Source organism: Pteropus alecto, unplaced genomic scaffold, assembly GCF_000325575.1.
Source record: "Pteropus alecto unplaced genomic scaffold, ASM32557v1 scaffold3, whole genome shotgun sequence".
Taxonomy (NCBI): Eukaryota; Metazoa; Chordata; class Mammalia; order Chiroptera; family Pteropodidae; genus Pteropus; species Pteropus alecto.
The window spans coordinates 48,520,924-48,542,740 of record NW_006442484.1 but is presented as its reverse complement, the minus strand read 5'-3'; the positions used below and the strand labels follow the sequence as shown (position 1 = coordinate 48,542,740).

Genomic DNA, 21,817 nt, shown 5'->3' with positions numbered 1-21,817 from the left:
GGAAAGTTGAACAATGACAGAGTCTTAGACAACATTAAGGAATTGCTGATAATTTTAAAGTGTGATAATGGTGTAATGTTTTAAAATGAGCTTATCTCTGAGATACAAACTGATATATTTACAAATAAAATGATCTAATATCTGAGATTTGTTTAAAATTATCTGGGAAGAAAAAAGTGTTTGGGGATTATAAGTGAAATATGTTGATAATTATTAAATTTGGTTGATGGAGACATGGGGATTATCATATTATTACAACTACTTTTAAATAATTGAAAATTTTCTTAATGGTAGGCAAAGGCACACAGGAAGTAAATGGGAGGAGTATATACTGAAAGATACTAGTCCTATATACTCTTGTTATCATTTACTTTTGAAGATGAAAAAGAATTAACCAATAGAACCATCCAGTCATGACATTTGTGAAATATCAAAAACAAATGTTGTATGTAGATAGTGGTGTGCTGGTAAATGACTCTCTGAAGAAGAAAGCCCTGATTTGTAATGCTTGCCCATTTGCACAGTATAAGTACTCGCACCATGGTCGATTTCAACCTACTGATGTGACATTATTGAGTTTGAAAGAGCTATGTACCACTAGCTCTTGTGAGCCTGTATGGCCAGCTGCAGCCCACTGCTGGGAGAGATAACAGAGAATAATTACTTTTTACAGTCAGACTCTTGGTCTTATCCCACCTCTAACATGTCCTTGATCAACTTACTTAGTTCTTCTGAGCCTTAGTTTCCCCTCTATAACATGGAGATCATAATTCCCACTATATTAAGATATAAGGATTAAGTCAGGTCACATATATAATGGACCTACTATGGTGTAGTTACACAGCTCATGATCCTTCGTGCTAATATCTTTTCTTCAAGGTAAAAGAGAAGTAGAACTCTTGGTTTGGGGTGGTTTCAAGGTTTCAAAAGAAAGGAATGACGCTGATCATCTTTTCAGAGGACTTCCTGCCCAGGATTTCTATAATTAGTTAAAATTGCAGGTTTCAAGCGCAGTTACAAACCTGCCAGAAGCTCACCAAGCTCTAATTTGGTTGGATATTAATAGGTATGCTGGGAAGTTAATGCGATATGATTGTGGCTAGAACAGAACTATCTGTTAAAGATAGGGTTTTCTGTCCAATGTGACCTGGCACTGCAAATACACAGTAAGAATTAAGTATTATCTTAGAGTTGACATGGTAAAAAGCCTGTAACTTACTTAATATTCTCCTAGGGAATGTTAAGACCCAGCTGAGATGTTTCTGGCATGAATAAGATTAAGGCTTATGTTGGAAATTGGAAATGTTTCCATTCACAGTTTTGATTATTGTTTGAGCAGAGTTATTAATAATAGTAATGTTTTACTTTCTAAATTTTTTGTTTAAGTTGGGTAATTAACCATATCAGTTAAGGTAAGACTTTTTTTCCCCCTTTTTTCCTGAACAATGTATTTTTCTGTGTAGAAATCTAAGATTAAGGTAAGTAATGATGCAATTTTCATAATTACTGAATTGTATGCATATATAAAAATCTTTTTTAAGTTCATTGTAACCAAGGCTAGAGAGAAGCTAAATTATAAGTCAAGCCCATATTTAGAATCTGGAAATACTGATACTAAAGGCATTTTGAATTTGATTTCTGTGTGTGGGTTGATGTGTTCCTACTAGAATACAACTTGGAGATTGTAGTTTTCCCTCTGAGGGAGACTTGCATGAATCATCACTCTACATATTTTGGATTTCTGAGCAAATACTTATGAGATAAGAAGCAGTATGCTGTATCATGCATCTGAAGTTGGCCCAGTTGCCTTTGATTTTAAAAGAATAGTTTTCCTTCAGAAAACTAAAACATTTCTCCCTTGGAAATTTGAAGTTCCTGTTTCCTTAAAACAATGCTGTTTATACTAAATTTAATTTAATGGGTCATAATAAGAATGTTTTAAGAAATTAAATGGAACAAAATAGAGTAGAAGATAGAATGTGTCACACATAGGAAGGATCAATAGTGTTTTGTGAAACGTATGTTTCAGATGTGTGTGTGTACATTCTAAGTTGTGAAGTAAGATTTATTTCTCACTGAATCACATTAAAATAAATAAATTTTTTTTAAGATGCTTTAAAATATACAATAAAAAGTCCATTAAAAGAAAACAACTTTCCCTTTTGTGGTAGGTATCAAAGCGATTCCCAGATTAAGAAATCTGAAATGTTATTGTTCTAAACAAAATCATCCTGGATTTAGATGAGGATGGAAGAAGCTTTGAGTCTGCCTAGGTCTCACTGGAGACCACAGAGATCAATTAAGAGAGGATGGTTTTGGGGAGATGTGGTTGTGGAGATGCACCTTTTGTCTTTTAATTTCTCTTTAAGCAGTAAGGATATTACTATTTGGCTTGTCCATATATACACATATGTGTATATATGTATATATGTGTGTGTGTGAGTGTGTGTGTGCATATATACTAAATTATAACATAGTGTATTTTTTATATTCTTATATACCAGCCCTATTATCTCGATTATATTTCAAGACTTTTGTAGTCAGGAGCTTTACCTTCGGCTCTCTTATCTTCCTACTCATCACATACCTCACATACACAGTAGTATGTGTTTATTAAGTCATTAATGTTAATAGCAATAATGGCTTATGTTCATCCTAACATACTATTTGGCCATATTTATTCATATGTTTATATATTTATTCATATTCTTCTTCCACAAAGGATTTATTGCAGCTTATGGCACAAATAAATAAGAAAATAATGGCTGGATTATAAATAAAAAGAACCATAATATGTTCATAAACATACACATTTATAAATATATATTTATATACACACATACATATCCACACATACACTCTTAAATATCATAAAGATAAGTAAGATCAGAGGAAAAATATAATCAGGCAATAAGTTTCTTCATAGCTCTTTCTTTAAGCCTCATTCTTACATCTGAATTTCTTGGTAGACAGAGTTAAAAACAGTGTATGTCAGTTATATTATTATTATTATTATTGAGAAAAAGATACCCTGAGGGAATGCAGATGCTTCTTTATATACACAAGTACATAACTAAAAGACATGTGTCACATGATGTGTTATACAGAAGACAATCAGTGTCTGGACTAGAAAATATCTACATGACACTCCTGAAAAAGCTGTGGTAATGAATTTTACTTCTATTCTGCTTCTCCATAAAGGCTGAAGTTTTTAGGATAAATCTCAGCAAAAGTAAATCTGTGAGAAGAGAGAAAATTGTGGTCCAATAAGGAAATCTTTTGCTTGTTCTAAAGATATTACTTAGAACATTTAGAAGAAATCATTTAAACAGTCCTCCCCAAATATCACCTATTTCAACCAGATTTTTAACTAAACTGGAAGATAGAGAGTGTACTTTAGAAAAAGTTATGATTAAGGGATCAGGTCAATATTCTTTGGTGAAAACTGGTAACTTTACCAAGGTTACTATCTGATGAGTCATTCTCTCTCCACACAAAGATAGACTATTCTGTGACAAATATTTTGAAGGCTTGCATCCACAGCATCATCCAGGAGCAGTTTCAAAATACTCGGGAATAATTTTTGCTTATACTTTGCTTTGTTTTTTTTCTCTATATCACTGCTAATTACCAGCTTTCACTTAGTCTAGTGGTACTATTCTTATTCTGTTAGGCTTCATGTATATCAGGAGTCCTATTACTTTTCATACAAAAATTGTCAAGCGAATATGCTTTGGGACCCATTTGGGAGTGAGCTAGAAAGACAGAGGACCTAATATTTGAGGCACCAAACAGAATCATTAAAATGTTCAGATACTAATGAATCATCTATTTCATGCAATGGTAGAAGAATCACTTCTACAACTTGAAAGTTCATAGTGTATAATATCCCAATAGAGATGGGTAAAGAGGGAGGGTCTGGACAACTCTGGGAGGAATCACTATAAAAAGCCTACAGTTAAACACAGGTGATAGGACAGAGGGTATTGGACTGGGGCCTCAGATTAGGTTGGGGGCAGCAGAAGAATGGAGATACCTAGAAAAAAGGGATAAAGGAAAGTATATAGGAATAACCAGGTAAGTTTTACTTGGGGGGAAAGTAGACAAATGAGTATTGGGGAGAATAAGAAGAAATGATGAAACAGAAGATCCTTGGGCTAGTTCTAGTAAACCTAAGGAGAAATCATCTTCAGGAAAGCATAGAAACAACTACCAGGCTTCCATTTTATTTTAAAAATATGATTGCATATGAAAGCCCATTTATAAGGAAACAGAAGTTGTCTAATTTTGGGGAGGTCTAACAAACAACAGTATTGGGAAATAAAATTTTTTACTGAAATTTATTTTTTAATAATCAGGTTTATTTGCTAGCCACAAAACTTAGCTAGAAACACATCTTACATTCATACCATGGAAACTACCTAGTAAGAGCAGAGCTGATGCTGCCACTAAACACTGGTCAACAGACCTACATTCCACCTCTGGACACACTGCTGGCCTCCTGTGCTCCTGGAGATTGGATATATTTCAAGATTTGGTGGGGGGCAGGAAGGAGAGGTGAGATATGTCTGGCTTAGACTAAGTCACGTGCTCATGTCTTAGCTTCAAGGAAGGCTGAGAAACTAAGAATCTGGACAGTTGGGCTCTGTCTTAGTCCATTTGTGCTGTTATAACAGAAATACCATAGACTGGGTGGCTTATAAACAACATAATTTTCTCCCCCATAGCTCTGGAGGCTGGAAGTCTGAGATCAAAGTACAAGCAGGGTAAGATTCTAGTGCAGAGTAGAATTCTGGTGAGGACCCTCTCCTTTGTTACAAATTGCCGCTTCTCCTTGCACCCTCATGTGCTAAAGAACAGGGAGAGAAAACAAGCTCTCCTGTGACCCTTATAAGGGCTTTAATCCCATTTATGAGGACCCAAAGGCCTCGCTCCTAATACCATCACATTGGGCTATAGGATTTCAATATATTAATTTTGAAGGGCATAAACATTCAGTCCATTATAGGCTCTTATACTGAGGAGTGAACTTTGCCTCTGCCACCAAGACTAATAAGATGTGAATTCCTCTTAGAGACATAAGGTTTACAATCTGGGCACCCTTTTCTTACCCCTCTGCTGCACCCTCATAAAAGACAACTGTCCACTAAATTCTCTTTCAAACCTTCAAATATTCTTGAATTGTAGAATGATTTTTAAAGCTAAAGTCTCAGGGCGCCCTAGAAAATACAATCCAACAAGTCTTAATTTTCTGTACCAGTTTAAATGATGAAATTAAAAAAAATAATAATAATAAAACAAATGATGAAATTCAAACCTACCCAGAGCCATTACCAGTTTGAACATCTAGTTAAGCCTCGTGCATCACAACTTCTTAATATCAAGTGCCAACACTTTAAGTTTTGATATTAAATTCATTCTGTTGTTGGGGCTTATATTTTAAATGGAACAACTGAAAATGAATCTAAATGTTTGGGAACTTACCATGTGTTTGCCCTCTGAGGCTCCCAGGGAAGCTGCAGTAATGACGGTAATGCATAAACTGGCCTTTGTAGGTGCCAGCTGTGTAGGCATTTCTCTTCACCAGGAGCTCTGCCAGCCACATCAGTCCTTTCTACAGCTGTTGCTCTTCCAGAGTGCAGGCACATCTTCTTTCTGTCTCTTGTTTATTGACAATGCCAGTTACAAAGAATCATGCCAGACCGCACTCTGTTGTGGCAGTTTTACAAAGGGGAGACATGGAAAGATTATCCAACTAGTTCTGATTAAAAATTCCTACTCTTATATATGTAATTAAAATGATACAGGGTTCTTGAAACATATAATAAGAACATGAATAACTCCTGAAAAATTCTAAAATATATGGAGTTGGAACCAAAATAACTTTTTCAAACCTTCCTGGGAGGATGCCCTCTACTGGCCAAAACTTAAAAAATAAAGTTTATTTTTAACTTTGGTGACTCTGAGTTGTTCCAGGAAGGTTTTCTTTGGGATTTTCCAGTGTCATTAAATGCCACAAAATATGTGCTACAAAACGTTGGATTTCATATGCATATCCTTGGCGATAAATCCAGGGCACTCCATAGACTTATTGTTTGCACCAGCCCAGACTAGGCTGAAAGATGTCAGGGTGATGATGCATCTGATCTTGATGACCTTCAACATGTTCCTGGGATGGGCTGTCATGTTACATTTTTATTAATTGTTGCACATCTTTAGATCTGATTCATTCCTATCTATGGGTCTTTGACTGTTACTAATTTATGTAAGTGCTCAGTACCATGCTAATTTTTTTCATTTTATTTCAGCATATTTAATGTTATGATAAACAAGGAAATAGATTCTAATAAGCAAATGTTGGCTCACTTGATGAGCTGTAACTTGAAGCTAGAAAGTTAGAGCTTTGTCTTAGTGGAGGAGATAAAAATCCTGAAAATTCAGTGGTTTCAGTCTTATGTATAATTTTATAGTTTCTGTAAGATTCAGAGAGGCTAAACACATCATTTTGTCAAATTGGGGGTAGTAACATTTAGCATGAAGCAAGTCTTCCTGACATTTTTATCAGTGCCCTAAAAGAAGATGGTAGGTTTTTATTTTATTTCCAAAGTGATTTTTGGATTTTCAGGTTACACTGAAAAGTGAGATGGAGGTGATGCATTGTCTCCAAAACACAATCCCAAAGGGGAAACTAAGGAGCAAAATTTCATGTGGAGCCGTGTTCCTTGGCTACCCTTTCCCTTAGACCAGTTATAGCTTTGTTCCTCTTCATCAGAAGGAAATAAAGGAAGAAAGGGTTGGAGAAAAGAAACTGGCAGTAATGTGATGGAACTGGCTCTCACTGGCATGAGAGAGCCAGTCTTGTGCATCTCTTCCCAAACTTAACATTATGTGACATGTTGGTAGCTTAATATCAGCCATGGTGGGAATGTTTACACTGTAAAAATTGGTGCTATGTATGAATCAGGGCTCCCTCTCCCCAAGAGTATGTTGTTAACATTTATTAGCATTCCACTGGTGACCTGCTTTTGAAAGGAACATTGTGTATCACAACCTTACCATTATTATCACTTCCTGATTCTGATCTGTCAGTGTAGGTGAAATTTCTGAAGACCCTGACTATAATATGGCTTACCTAAACCTTTGTGTACTGAAGATGTGTGTGTGGAGTTGGAATATGTTCTCTAAAAGTTAGTCACGATGTTTTTATTTCCTGTCTAATTTTACCTTGTTAGATTTCTCAATGTGTTGTTGGTATCTTTTCACCACCACCCTCTTTTTTTACCTCATTCTCTAATATTCTGTCTTGATTACTTAGTCTTCTCAAACTTTGACATTTTATGAAGAAGTATTCATGTATGTATTGCCAAGTTAGCATGATCCAAGGCATCAAAGAGTATATAGACTCAATTCAGTGAACGCTAATTGAATATCTCCTTTGCCTAAGATATTGTGCCAGAGAAAATAAGACACAGTACCTAGTCTCAAGCAACATAAAACCTAGGGAGCTAATCAGAATGTACACAACTCAGATTAATGTGAAGCATAATGTGAAAGATAGTATTTGAAAAAGTACAGAGAAATTCAAGCAGGACCACAGAGTCTAGAGATTATTCCTGAATGCAGAGATTAGAGAAGGCTTTGTGGAGATGGAGCCATCCAACTCAACGGAATCTTAAAGAACTGGTATACATATTAAAATTCAACTCTACTTATAGCTTTTATGGATAGATGACTATAACGTTCACACTAAATTAATTTGTGAGTTAATTCATACTATTTACTGATGAACCAAATTAGCGTATTATCATGGGAGTCGAGAAGACTTAACAAAAATAAGATTTTAATATCATAAATATAAGGAATTACTAGATTCAGCAGATGCCATTGCTAAGGATGCATTCCGCTCCTCTCGGTGCCTTCCATAGGTTATACTCAGAGCACCATTTATAGAAAGTCCTTATGAAAAGCTTCCAATTACTGAGGACCAGTTATGTGCCAGGCACTTCTATGTATATGATATCAAAGACAAAAATCATCAAAGTAAGAAAATTGATTTTATTCAGATTATTGTAGTAGGGTTTTTTGTACCCCAGCTCTGGAAATCAGAGTGTGTCTCCACAGAGTGATTTTACCTTAGTCTTTTATAGGAAGGAATCGACACATTACAGGTGGGGGAACTTACAGTTGAGATTTTCCAACCAGGGAAAATCTCAGTCAGTTACATGAATAGGAAATGTTTAACTCTGTGTCTAGTTGTGTCAAGGAGAAAGCAATTCTAATCCTAGCTAATCACTCATGAGACACAGAACAGAAGTTCACTAGTCAATATCTGAACCTCAGAGTCACTCTGGAATATACTGTTATCACCATTGGAAAAAAAAAAAAAACCTTAAAAAAATGAGAAACTGACATTCATAGAAGTTGAGAGACTTGCCAAGACCACATAGTGTATAACAGAATTAGAATTTCATCTCATAACTTTCTGGCTCGGAATCTCTTTATTATGCTATAATACTTACTTTGTGCTTAATGAATACTTTAATTTTTAAGGTTAATAGAACTTTCATTTATTTTCTTTATACATTTTTTTCATGCATACTACCTAGTTTGGAGAGAACAGCCTTCAAAGAACCAGGTCAAAATGTTTAGAATTGACAGAAATCTCTTCACAAGCTGATTTATAATAAGAGTGTGCCTCCTTCCCCATAAATAAACCTACCTTTCAAGTGAATGAGTAAAGAAAAATTTGGGCTTGTATTTTAGTGTGTTAATATTCAGTGATTGCTCTTGCTATCAATCAATTAGGTATCGTTGTTTTTTCACCTCTGCTCTGTGGGTCCATAGAGGTTTGCAGGATGTGCTTAGAGATCCTCACAGAAGCGCTTAGCTGGATAGGGGGGCAGTATAGAAATCAGGGAGGGACTGGTTGCACAGCTTCTGCCATAGCTTTTGGATATGCATGTTGAACATCAAAGTAAAAGAAAAAAATCACTGAAGAAAGAAGTAAAATGTGAAAACCAGTGATCTAGGAGAACATAAAAAAGATGCTGAATATATTTTTCTCCTGGAAGCTTGTGAGTTCCTGAGTTTGTTGGCCGTTGTCAGCTTCGTGGCCTCCTCACTGAGCTTTTGATAGACAGAGCAATGCAATGTTCAGGTGCCCTGGAATGTTCATCTGCACAGGAGGGGAATCTAACTTGGCTGGCCTAAGTCATTTGGCATCTATTACACACTCAAATTAGTGTGGTAATTATGTGTGTAAGGTGATAATTTGTGGTTGAGTTTTGTCCTGGGGCCCAGTCATCCAATTCTTTTTTTTTAATTCTGTTTTACCTTTATAATATCGTGTTAGTAAACAGGCCAGGTGCTATTTTACAGTAGCTGCATAATATATTCTCTGAACATTAAAGCAAAAATTAAGTGCAAAACAAAACTCACCGCCCTCTGGCTGTGCTACCTTCCTAAGCATGGTAAAAAGAAAGAATAGGCATATTAGGCTTAGGATCTGGGGTCACTGAAGCCAAGCTATTTAGGTGCAATTTGTCTTTGCTGGCAGTGTGATTGGACTTTTTAACTTAGAGGCAAGAAAGCCAAGTTTAGTGCTTTCTTGTTTTCCCGTGGTCTCCCATTCAGGAGATAACTTGGCTGCTCCCTACCCCATGCATCATTTGAGGAGCTCAGGCAATGAAAAGAAATGCTGTCATTAGTTTTGATTCCTTGTAATCTCCTGGTTTTAGTGGAAGAGTACCAAAGTAGAAGAGAGGAAGATAGCAGAATAAAAAATAAGAAAAATCGGCCAGAAGATACTAGAAAATAATAGAAAATGAAACATCGGAACTCAGAACCGTGTTTACCCACTGGAAAGCAAAACAAGTGAATAATTTGTGTGAGTCAAAGTTTTTAAAGAAAGGCATTTTGGAAGCATTGAATCTTAGAAAACTATGTTTTGAAAGAAGCTATGAACATGGATAGGTAGGGAATGTAGTGACATTTAAGGCAGAGGAAGCTACGGTGCAAAGGCTTAAAGTAGGAATGAAGCACAAATATTGACTGTAGAAAGGTATGTTGAGATTAAAAATAAGAGGTAAAAATACAGAGGCTGGCATCTGTAGAGCTAAATTTTATATGTTGCTGTTAAAATTATAATAATTGGTTAATAGATAATCAGACTTTCTAAGGCAAGGCTTAGAAATTTCTTTTATTCTTCTTTGATAAAGTCTTCTGAAATTTACTGAGTATGGTAGTGATCATTTTCTCAGGTTAGAATTGGCATATCTGGGCAATATTCAATAAGCAGGAGGAAGAAAAGAGTGAGCAAGAGAAACATAAGTGTGACTGGAGGGCTCATAGCTAAATCCTAACTACTTCCTTTTTAGGGGGACCAAGTACTCAAGATTCCTATGAACGGATTCTTTAAAAGAGTAGTTCTCGAAGTAAAATTTCTAAACTGGCATCATCAGCATATGCATCACTTGGAAACTTGTTAGAAATATCAATTTTCAGACCCCATCCTAGGCCTACTGAATCAGAAATTCTGAGGTGGGACCCAGCAACCTATGTTTTAATAAGCCCTTGTCTTAGTCCATTTTGGCTTCTATAACAAAATACCATGAGCTGAGTGCCTCATAAACAATAGCAATTTATTTCTCATAGTTTTGGAGGCTGTGAAATCCAGGATCACTGATAGTTCAGTGTCTGGTGAGGGGACCGCAAGGCAGGATGGGCCAGGAGCTCTGTGAGATCTCTTTTGTAAGGGCACTAGTCCCATTCATGCAGACTCTGCCCTCGTGACCTAATCACCTCCCAAAGACCCCTTCCTCCTAATACTATCACCTTCAGGACTAGGATTTCAAAATATGAAATTAGGGGGAGACACAGCATTCAATCTATAGCAGCCCTCCAGGTGATTCTCATGCATGCTTGAATCTGAAAACTACTGCCTTAAAGTATTTGTTTTCAATATAAAAGTGCTCCAGAAAGTAGAAAGTTGATAAAATTTTCTCCTAAAACCCTTTTTTCAATGTTTTACAATTCTCTGATTAAATCTAGGAGAAAAAAAAAAATCCCAATTAGATGCTAAGCCTTTAATATATATGGGTCTCTCTTTGACAAAGAGAAGTGTAGCTGGGCTCCAGATCTACAAACAGAGCTGCAGGAGCACCCATCCAGGCTGCACCAGGCACAGCATCAACTCCGACCCTGGATGTACAAACCTAGGAATGATTTTTTTTTTTTTTAAATCAGTTCTTTATCTGAGATTCAGAATTGTTCTAGTTGACAGAGCCTCAGAAATCCAAATCATTAACTATGTTCAAGATGAAAAAAAAAAAAAAAGCTGGCGATGCTGAACTTTTGATTTAAGAGAATTTAGCAAATATTTCTTAAATGCTCAGAAATAACTTGCTGTTGCAATCTTTGGCGGTCAAATAAATATGGTAAAGGTAACAGACACCAGACTGAAAGGGAAAAAGTAGAAACATTAAGGCTTTGGGCACTGGATGGAAAAAAAGATAAGATATGATAGTTTGTCAATAGGAGGGAGGATGAGAGTAAGAGCAGGGGACAAGACTCAGATGAGAGGGGTGGGAGTCCAGGGTGATGCAGGAGAGTTATTTTCCCCAAAGAGAGACATCTTTTACTTAGAGTCATGGCCATCGTTTATGCATTACAATTAAAATGGATTGATTAATTATTATATGACTAAAAATAGCCACAAAAATAGTGCCATAAATAGCCATAAAACATCTTTGTATTACTAATAGCTAACATTTTTAGTCCTCGTTGCGTGCTAAGCACAATACTAAGTACTCTCATTTGATTTTCATAACAACCCTATGAAATAGACACTGTTATTACCATATCTACTTAAGAGATGAGGAAACAGGCTTTTAGGAGGAAAATTACACAGCTTGTAATTAAGCCTCTAGGATTTTAACCCAGAAAGTCCTACTCCAGGATCTAAGCTCATCACCGCTCCGATATAAGTAATATAAGGAATATACATAAATCACTCAAGTTTCCAAGATGATTCAATGCTATTTTTCCTGTTTTATCCTTTTAAAATAATCGCTTTCTGGTTATAAAAGTAGTATATGATCATTGCATCCAACTGAAAAATCCAAAGTGTGTAGAAAATAAAGCTCATCCATAGTCCCATCACCCAAAGATAATTGATGTTTACATAAGCTACACTTTATTCTATGGTTATCATACTTAATGCCTCCGAACTGTCTGGTGTGCCCTTTAAGAGGCAATCAGCCCCAACTCAGACACTCTGATTCACTAAGTCTGGGTGAGGCTTACGTATTTTTAATAAGTACCTTGTTCATGGTACTATATATAGTTCAATTCCAGTTCTAAAAATGCTATTCTATACTTTAGATTTTCAAATATCCCTATGTAGAATATCTCGTATTCAGTTTATCTCTGGATTCTAGGGTACCTTAATATTTCTCATCTAAACTATCTATTAGAGACAGGAAGCTATCTAGTATAGAAGTGGTTCTTACACTCTAGCATACATCATAATCACCTAAATGACTTGTTAAAGTAGACTACAGAGTTTCTAATTTAATGGGTCTGGGATGGGGTCTCTATTAGTCAGAGTTCTCCAGAGAAACAGAACTAATAGTAAAGATATATAGATATGAGATTTATTATAGGAATTGGCTCACGTGGCTATGGAGGCTTAGAAGTCCCACAATCTGCTCTCTGCAAAATGGAGAACCAGGAAAGCTGGTAGTATAATTCAGTCTGAGCCTGAAGGCTAAGAACCAGGAGTACTGATGTCCAGAGTCAGGAGATGAATGTCCCAGCTCAAGGAGAGAGAATTTACCCTTCCTCCATCTTTTGTTCTGTATGGTTCCTCAACAGATTGGATGATGCCTGCCTACATTTGTGAGAGCCGATCTTCTGTACTCAGTCTACTGATTTAAATGCTAATCCCTTCCAGAAATACTCTCACAGATGCACCCAGCAATAATAGTTTACCAGATAATCGGGCCAGTAAACTCTCACGGGGCTCAACAATTGGCATTTCTAATAAGTTGTTGTGTGATGCAAATGCTACTGGTATAAGGATCACACTTAGAGGACCCCTGTAAAAGGGAGTCTTCCAAATGAGAGTTTCTGGTAGAAACTTGTCTTATGGTCTTTGTAAATTCCTTAAAATTTGGGAGCAAGAGCCTGACATTGATGCAATCATTGAGAAACAAATTCAGTGACATATATTAGCATGGTTAGTGTCACCCCTTCATCGGGAACACCATATGTGAAAACTCTGTTCAGCTGTTTCTATGTCTCTATGACAACAGTAAAAGTGTAACAAGAATAGCTGCGGGTGTTGTCAGCTAAAAAAAAATCTTAAATGTCCAAATGATTGTTGGTAGCAACATAAGAGACAGTAGAACAAGGTCAGTTACATCCAATAATAGATGTAACACCAATCGCAGAAGTCTAATGTATTATATTTCTTAAGTAGGGCAAATACCAGAGGAGGATGTTGATGCTCCTGGCAGTTTTTATGAATTATACATGATGCACTATTTTAAAATTCAGCAGAAAACTGCCATTTATCCTCTATAATAAAAGATATTATATGAAAAGTGAAGTTCTGGGTGAGTAAACATGAGATACTCCCAATATAGTGGATCTTAAGCACACTTCTCTTTGCTCTCTAGTACCTGTTTCAGTAGACAATCAGGCTTTTAAGAGGAAGGTTGGCCTCTGGAACCTAAGGGAATCTTTCCTGAATTAGATACCTTGGTACTGTCCTCTATGCTTCCAAATTAGCAACAAGTTTCTAAAATGTAACTCTTAAACTTTTATAACCCTTCGATGCTGGGATAATATAAGTGTATTGTTATATATGTGGCATTCAGCATTGTCTTAGTCTATTTGGGTGTTATAGCAGAATACCATAGGCTGGGTGGCTTATAAACAATAGAAATTTTTTTCTCACAGTTTTGTAGACTGAGAAGTCCAAGATCAAGGCACTGGCAGATTTGGTGTCCGGTGAGGGCCCCACTTCCACTTCTTTGTGCTGCAACTTCATATGATGAAAGGGGCAAGAAATTTCTCTGGGTTCCTTTTTTTGTTTGTTTGTTTCCATTTTTTAAAATTAATTAATTAATTTTTTTATGGTGACATTGGTTAATGAAATCCAATAAGTTTCAGCTGTACACTTTAACAGTAAGGCATATATATATTTACACTGTGTGCTCACCTCCGATAGTTAGATTTCTTTCTGTCACCACATATGTGACCCCCTTTACCCTGTCTACCTTCTCCCTCCTCCCCCACCCCTCTCCCCTCTGGTAACCACTAGTCTATAGTCCATGCCCATGAGTCTCTGTTTATTTGTCCTGTTCATTTGTTGCTTTTAGGTTTATATCCCACATATAAGTGATATCATATGATTTTCAGCTTTTTCTGTCTGGCTTATTTTGCTTAGCATGATTATCTCAAAGTCCATCCATGTTGTCACAAATTTTCATCTTTTCTTATGGCTGAGTAATATTCTATTGTATATATGTACCACGGCTTCTTTATCCAATCATCTATCATAGGACACTTCAGTTGCTCCATGTCCTGGCCACTGTCTGGGTTCTTTTTAAATGGGTTATAATCCTATTCATAAGCGCTTCTTGCTCATGACCTAATCACCTCCCAAAGGCCCCACCTCCTAATACCATTACTTTGAGGATTAAGATATCAACATATGCATTTTGGGGGAAATAAACATTCAGTCCATAGCAAACATTTATTTGTCAGTCATCAGAAATACAGAAAACCCACTGCAAGACAATTTAATTTACTCTAAAACGTGAATGTTAAAATTAGAAAAATTTCTCATAGCTAGGAATTACTGAAGTCATCTAGGAGAATTCATTCGCTGATTATTCAGTCAAAAAATATCTATTGAGCACTTTTCTACATTCTAGGCATTGTTGTAGATTCAGGGTTAGAACAGTGAAAATACACACACACACACACACACACACGTGCGCGCGCGGTCTTGACCCTCAAAGAGCTTACATTGAGTAGTGATGAATTCTGTCTTATTCTATGTCTTCTAGAACCTTGCTATGTAAAAGGCCAACAGTGTGCATGTCACTTGGATAATAGTTAGAAATGTAGTGTCTCAGAGTCATCCCAAAATCTCTTGACACAGAATCTGTATTTTACTTTATAAGATCCCTAAGTGATTTATATCCACTTTAAAATTTGAGAATTGTTGCTCTAGAAAACATAACCCGAGGCAAGGATTAAAGTTCTGATTTTATTTGAGAGTACAGGCCTAGGAGAGTAAGAATAAGGGGAAAAGGGAAGTCAGGCAAGGGAAGCTACAAAGCCATGAGATACTGTACCTATTATGTCAAAATGAATCTAGAAAAGACACAGCAGCTCAGTCAGCAGGTGGGTTTCTTCAGCATGTGGAACTCCTTCTTTAGATAGTTTGCAAGGAAGATTCACACTTGGCTCCTTCCTGACTCCTGCTTTTTGCTGATTGAGGTTCACTGCTTCCCCCTCTTCACCCGCCCCCCGCCCCGGCCCCGGCTCCATGCCCCAGGGAACTTTTGGGTTACAGTAGTCAAGTCTGAAAGTAGAGGGGTGGGTGCAGACCGAGAAAGAGAAAAAGAAAGGAGCAGTTGAGGACTTCTGAGAAGACACACAAAGTTCATGTCTCAAATATGGAAAATTCCACCCCCATAAGAAGCGAATTGAAATGGCACGTATTTGTCAGTCACCAGAAACACAGAAATCTCTCTGACAGACAGAGTAATTCATCCTAGAATTTTGAGTGTTAAATTTTGTCATCATGACTAGGAGCTACTAAAGTCCTTTTTAACATTCACTGGTCACTCCCTCATTCCCTGAATTATGACCTACTGTTCCTTTGAGAGCACTCAGGATTTCTGCATGCCTATTATTTTAATAGCTCCTCCCCATCCCTGGATCTCTAACCTGCCTTCCCACATTTGTTGATGTCTGTGATGTATTTACTGATATGTTGAGTCTCAAATATTCACACCCATCTCTACTCCTCAGTGTATTGGCCCATACTGCACATATATCTGCTTATTAAATATGATCATGCTCACATTCTCATTCATGTGCAAGCCAGAAACCAGTTCCAGATAGAACCAAACAATCTGGGTCAGTAGGTAAGTAAACAGAGGCATCAAAGGAGAAGCCACATATCCCAGAATGAGGTGGACCAAAGACCTACCAGAAACCACTGCACACAGTCTCCCAGATTGTGCCTTCCTAGGGTGCTCCCAGGATGAGAAAATCTCATTCAGGTCATTCAAGTTTCACTCTGTCTGGAATCTATGGAAATTATAAAAATGTGACTAATATCTAAATGTCAAAAGTAGTTATTCCAAAGTGATGAAAATATAATTTTTTATTTTTACAATTTCCTGTGCTTTTTAAAGTTTCTATGATAAAACTATACTGTTTTTACAATGAGAAAGAAACATTTCAATTATTTTTATAGACTATTTTGTTAAGAAAACTCTTTTAAGAACAAAGAAATGAAAAACTGGACTGACATGGCAGCCATTAAGTTTAAATTATTGACATATTTTATAAACAGTAGATCTTCCTAAACTCTAGTCTAGAGGTTAGAAAACTGTAGATTTCCATAGCTTCCAAAACATAAAGGAGAAAATCTTTTTCTCAGAGCAAAAGAGAAGAAATATATGAAGAATCAGAAAGCAGAAATTGTACTTTCTGAAGGCAATACTGTACTGCCAAATGTGTAACGAGGCATTTCAAGAATGACTCTGATTCCTATGTGCTAGTGTGACACAGACACTCTACTATCCAGCCCTACAGTAATGACAAAGGCCTTTAAATATGTGTGTGATTTGGTCAGCTCTAAACACCATTCAAGGAAGTGCTCAGTGTCACAGGGATCTCTTAACCCTTTTTTTTTCCCTCTGAACAAGAAGAGTACTTTTTAAATTGTACTTCAACATGTTTTCCACTAGTTGATCATTTAATCAATTCTGATCGTGACGTCAGAGGTAATTTTGTACAAATGTTAACAGATATGATAAGTCTATTCCTATAAATTTGTTGACTGCCAGCTACTACTTATACTTTTTATGCTATTATTTAAAAAAATAATTTCTACTGAGTTTTCCAGAATAATGGATTCTTATTTTCCAAAGGTGGTTTACAAATCAGTTCAGAATTCTTTCCTACTGAAAATCCCTCCTCATCTAGTTATTGATGTTCTTTTCAGAAGATTTCATAGGTCTCAGGCCAAAATCCCTGTGGAGGAGAAGGAAAGCTTGCTTTCTCATCGTTTGCTGCCCTGATTTCCTGGGAAACTAGAGGCTTCAGACCTCTAATACCATTGATGTTTGCTAGGTAGAACCAGGAAGAACAGGAATTAGTAATTATTCCCTGCGATTATTAAAATTATTAGATAATGTATGAAAATAAATGCATCTTAAGGGATAAGGGTTCCTGACTGTTCACTTTTCAGATGGAATCAAATCGCTCAATAAGTATATATAGGTGCCTTTCAATGCACACATTTTACCAGCATTGGGACCTACTATCTCCATTTGTGGAATAGGATATTCACTTTGGCAACCCAACATGAATGAGTGCTTTTAAGTCCTGCTTCATGACTGACTACCCACAAATACACTTCAAATCCAAAATTACATTTTGGTCTCTTTCATTGAAAAAAGTTCTTATTAACAATGATAATTCTAATGAAATTTTAAGTTTTTCCACGTTTAGAAAATGACTCTTCAAATGGCAGATAACTTGGATCAGTTTATAAACCAGAGTATATGAAGTAACACAGGAAGAAATATGTCTTGATGTCTTATTTTAATCAGAAAGTAGGCATCACAGATAGAAGAATCGTAAACTATTTCTAGTCAGCCTAAGAATGTCATGTGGTAGAATTAAAATATTTGTATATTAAACTATTACTAACATTTAACATGTGAAAATACATTGCTATATGAGTTAAAAAAATCATACTGTGTATTTTAAACATGCTTAAACATGCTTCCGGTAGGTACTCAAAATCCTTCAAGTTGGGAAAAGGGCTTTGTTATATTAAAGATATAAGATAAGCTTTCAAACAGATATGGAGCCTGAAACATAATAACATCATGCGAGAGCTTCTTAAAATATGCAATGTGGAAAACAAATTACTTCACAATTATGTACTTAGTATGAGAAGAAAATACTATTCCCTTGTGCTACTGAATATAAAATGTTTTTGGATTAAGTTATAAGGTGTGTATAGACAAAATGACATTTTACAGTTTTAAACGTTACAGTTATAGTACTTTTTGGAAATATAGCTTAAGACATTCTCTCCAGAAACCACTCAAACAAGGATAGTATTTATTAACAGGCAAGAAATTTTCCTCAAAAAAAAATCTTACTGTTTTACTTTGTAACAAATTAAAATCTGTATAAAATGTCCTATAATATAGTTATGAATATTTACAATATGAAATAATATTTAATTTGGAAAAATCTTTTCTAGATATTAAGACTTACTGGTACATTATTTGTATTTGAATTTATATGATAAATATAATTAAAGATTACCAGCATAAATATTTTTAAATTGTAGGAAAGGTTGATGAACGGTCTGGGTTCCAACTACAGTTATTTCTTGTCAGTTAACTGAGAAGTTCTAGCTAATAGGACAGTTCTTTTATTGGGACAGAATTATTTTTATTATTTCTCTTCTTGAGATAGCTCCTTTTCCTAGACATCATGAATCCTTTCTTAGGAATTTACTTTTTAGAAATTTACATTTTTTATAGTCTTCCCTATACTTTTAGGTTGTTTTTTGTTTTGTTTTGCCTTTTGGCAATTTTTCCAGTTGGCTTTTAAACTTACTAAGAGTAGAGACTGTGAGTTCACAATTGATATTTCCCACAGTGCCAATCCTTAGAGAAGGCTTTTGATAAGTGTTCTAAATAGACTCAACTTTAAAACTGATCACAAATTAGCACAGAGGCATTTTATGAAGGAAGACTTACATTGAACTTCAGATAAATATTGGTTTATGTATAATGTAGCATTTTGCTAGTCTCCCATAAATAGACAGTTAATGTAGTTTGTGTGGGGAGGGGTGTGGAGGAAGTATGAGACAAGGATGAAGAACTTAATTCTAGTTACAGCTCCATCATTGACTTGCCCTATGAGCTTTTAAAGTAACCAATCGTTGTCAATCTGCCTTTATCAAGGGCCAACTGGAGATACTACTTACTTACTTGGCCTGCTTCATAGAATTGTTACCATGATTGCATAAAATAGTGTTTGAAATAACACTCTGCATACTATAAAGTATCATTAAAATGTATGGTATGATTATGCTATGTGTTTACCGTGATACACTGAGCATTATAAAATAATACTATTGTTCTAAGGTTCTTGCATTGTTGTTGGGATTGAAAATAATTTGGGGGGGGGGGAGGGGAAAGTTCAGATCCCAGAAATGCTGTTTTAAAAGATCCAAGCTTTACCAGTGTTTATACTCTAAACTAGACCCTAACAATACCAGTCGATTATTTTGGCCTGCCTTGGAAGATTGTACTAACATTAGCTTATATTGAGTTTGCATTAGGCATATTGTCTCATTTAATCCTCAATACTGTGATATAAAGGTGGGCAGCATTATTATCATAACTTTGTAAGTGAGGAAATTGTGGCTTAGATAGACTAATGTGTTTAAAGCTGTACAGATCAAAAAGGCAGAGCCAGATTGGAGTCCAAATTGTCTTAACTAAAGCACCAATGCTCATTTCTTCTTTTCTGTTCTGACAATACTATTAGCTAAAGTCTAGTCAATTTTGTAGCAATTTATATCCATGAAGAATCACATCGTTTAATCTCAAATTAGTTTGAAGATACCTATGGAATCATGTTGCTTCTTAGAGATAGTTAAGGAATATTTTAGCATCTTTGCAAATAAAGAGTTTTTGAAATACTAATCGATAATGAAAACTGAATATCAAAATATACTTCTTTCATGACTTATTGTTTAAGACATGCTTATTGGCAATGCATGAATTTTCCAAATAAGTAATTTATGTTATAACATCGGGATTTTGTTCTCTAATATAACATTTGAATTATGATAACTTCCATTTTTAAAAAAATCCTCCAGTTGAAAAATCATTCTGGTTTCCCAGACTCTCATTTGTTGGCAACATATATGATATTTTCACCTGAAAAATTGCAGAGTAGTTACCATTGCAGAAGGAAAAAAAAAAATCAAGTAATTTATACCTAAATGGGTTAGCAGAGAAATCAACTCTGACATATTAAAAAATTCAGTTCAAATTTGGCACTTAGGCGATTTTCTATTAGAATGTTATAATTATTATAACATTTAAAGAAAAGAAAGCTTGCATGTTGTATTTTCATTAATGGGGCTCAGAACCTGTAATTGTTCAGTGTGTTAAAAATAAGCTCATAAAATAGTCTGAGCCTTCTTGTACATTTTATTAGTGGACAGTTTCAAGTATTGCATAAATACCTTTTTAGAGTATTTTCTAATGAGGTCTCAGGCAAGTTATAAAATAAAATTACTTCTAGAGTGAGTCTATGAAATAAACCAGTGATCAATAATCCTTAAAATCCTGTAATGCAATACTATTGTTGTATTCTTTTTTTGTTGTAGAACCTACTACAAGAGGCATTTAATGTCATTTGATGCTATATATTGTACATACATCCGACCTCAATGTTATGAGTACTGTAGGTTTGTTACGAGGTAATTAAAATGGAACCATTTTTTGTTGTTGTTGTTGACTCTTTTGGATCTTGTCACAGTAATAGATGCAGCTATTCATAGCTTAAATAAAGAAACAGATCATTAAAACGTGATTTGTCATTATGGCATATTTTGGAGGAAAGATGTTTAAAAACTAAAAATTTTTAGTTGATCATGACATTTTAGTGTAACAATATCACTGGGTCTATAGATTCTAAGTTACCTTATAACTATTGACCCCAAGGAATCTGTCATGGATATTTTACAATTAATATAGAATTTCAAGTAACTCAGAAATATGCACATCTGTCATAACCGTGTTCCAAATTCAAGTGGTAAATGTGAGTTTGAAAGTAGAGGATTCTTCAAATCACTTGGGCACAAGCCAAGACAAGTTTTTATATGTGGTTCTATTTTTTACATAATTCCAGGCTATTAAAAAATAGATTTGGCAACGCAAAACTGCAAAATTGTCACCATACTAAAATTTACAAACTTTATATCTTAGTTAATATTATGTTAAAAATCAGAAAAATTGTTTATTCCATACCTGTTAGCTAGTTTCCTAAGGAAGAAAATGACAATCTTAGATTATAACTAAGAATTTTATGTATAAAATGAATATTTTATTATTGCTTTGGGATATTTTCAGAATTTGCTTAGTGAATTTCAAAATCTCTTATTCTTGCTTTACCCAGCCCAAACACTCCTTCCTCAGCATAAAGCCATCAAATAAGCTGGCTGCATCCCCAAACCTAAAAGCAGTTTCTAGATGTTGCTAAAGAAATATACTGAGTCTTTAATGTTTTCAAAGATTGTAAGAATATGCAGTTTTGTCTTGTATATTCAAAGGAAAAGGTTCTGACTGGGATACCCAAGTGAGTTATATGCCTTCATTCATCTAAGAATGAAATGGCCTCTGAGGTTATAATGTCACTTTCACTTTGTCTTTTTTTTTTTCTCTATCCACATATATTTGTAAAACTTTTGAGAAACTCAGCTGCACTTCACCATTTCCTTCTCCAGTGGGAGTTTAAATACTTG

At 35.4% G+C, this 21,817-nt stretch overlaps 1 protein-coding gene and 1 long non-coding RNA gene across 10 annotated transcripts in view; one reads left to right on the top strand and one right to left on the bottom strand.

The window, feature by feature from the left end:
- ZNF385B (zinc finger protein 385B) overlaps positions 1-21,817 on the top strand; it is a 265,070-nt gene that overhangs the window by 122,270 nt on the left and 120,983 nt on the right. The gene's annotated exons all lie outside the window — the stretch shown is intronic.
- Positions 1-21,817, bottom strand: part of LOC112470305 — a 67,270-nt gene that overhangs the window by 26,837 nt on the left and 18,616 nt on the right. The window contains exon 2 of one of the 2 annotated variants that reach the window (XR_003042933.1): positions 5,485-5,709. This is a non-coding gene — a long non-coding RNA (uncharacterized LOC112470305). Of the gene's footprint in view, positions 1-5,484; positions 5,710-16,247; positions 16,333-21,817 lie in introns of those variants that run through there. The other variant, XR_003042932.1, reaches the window with a different exon arrangement.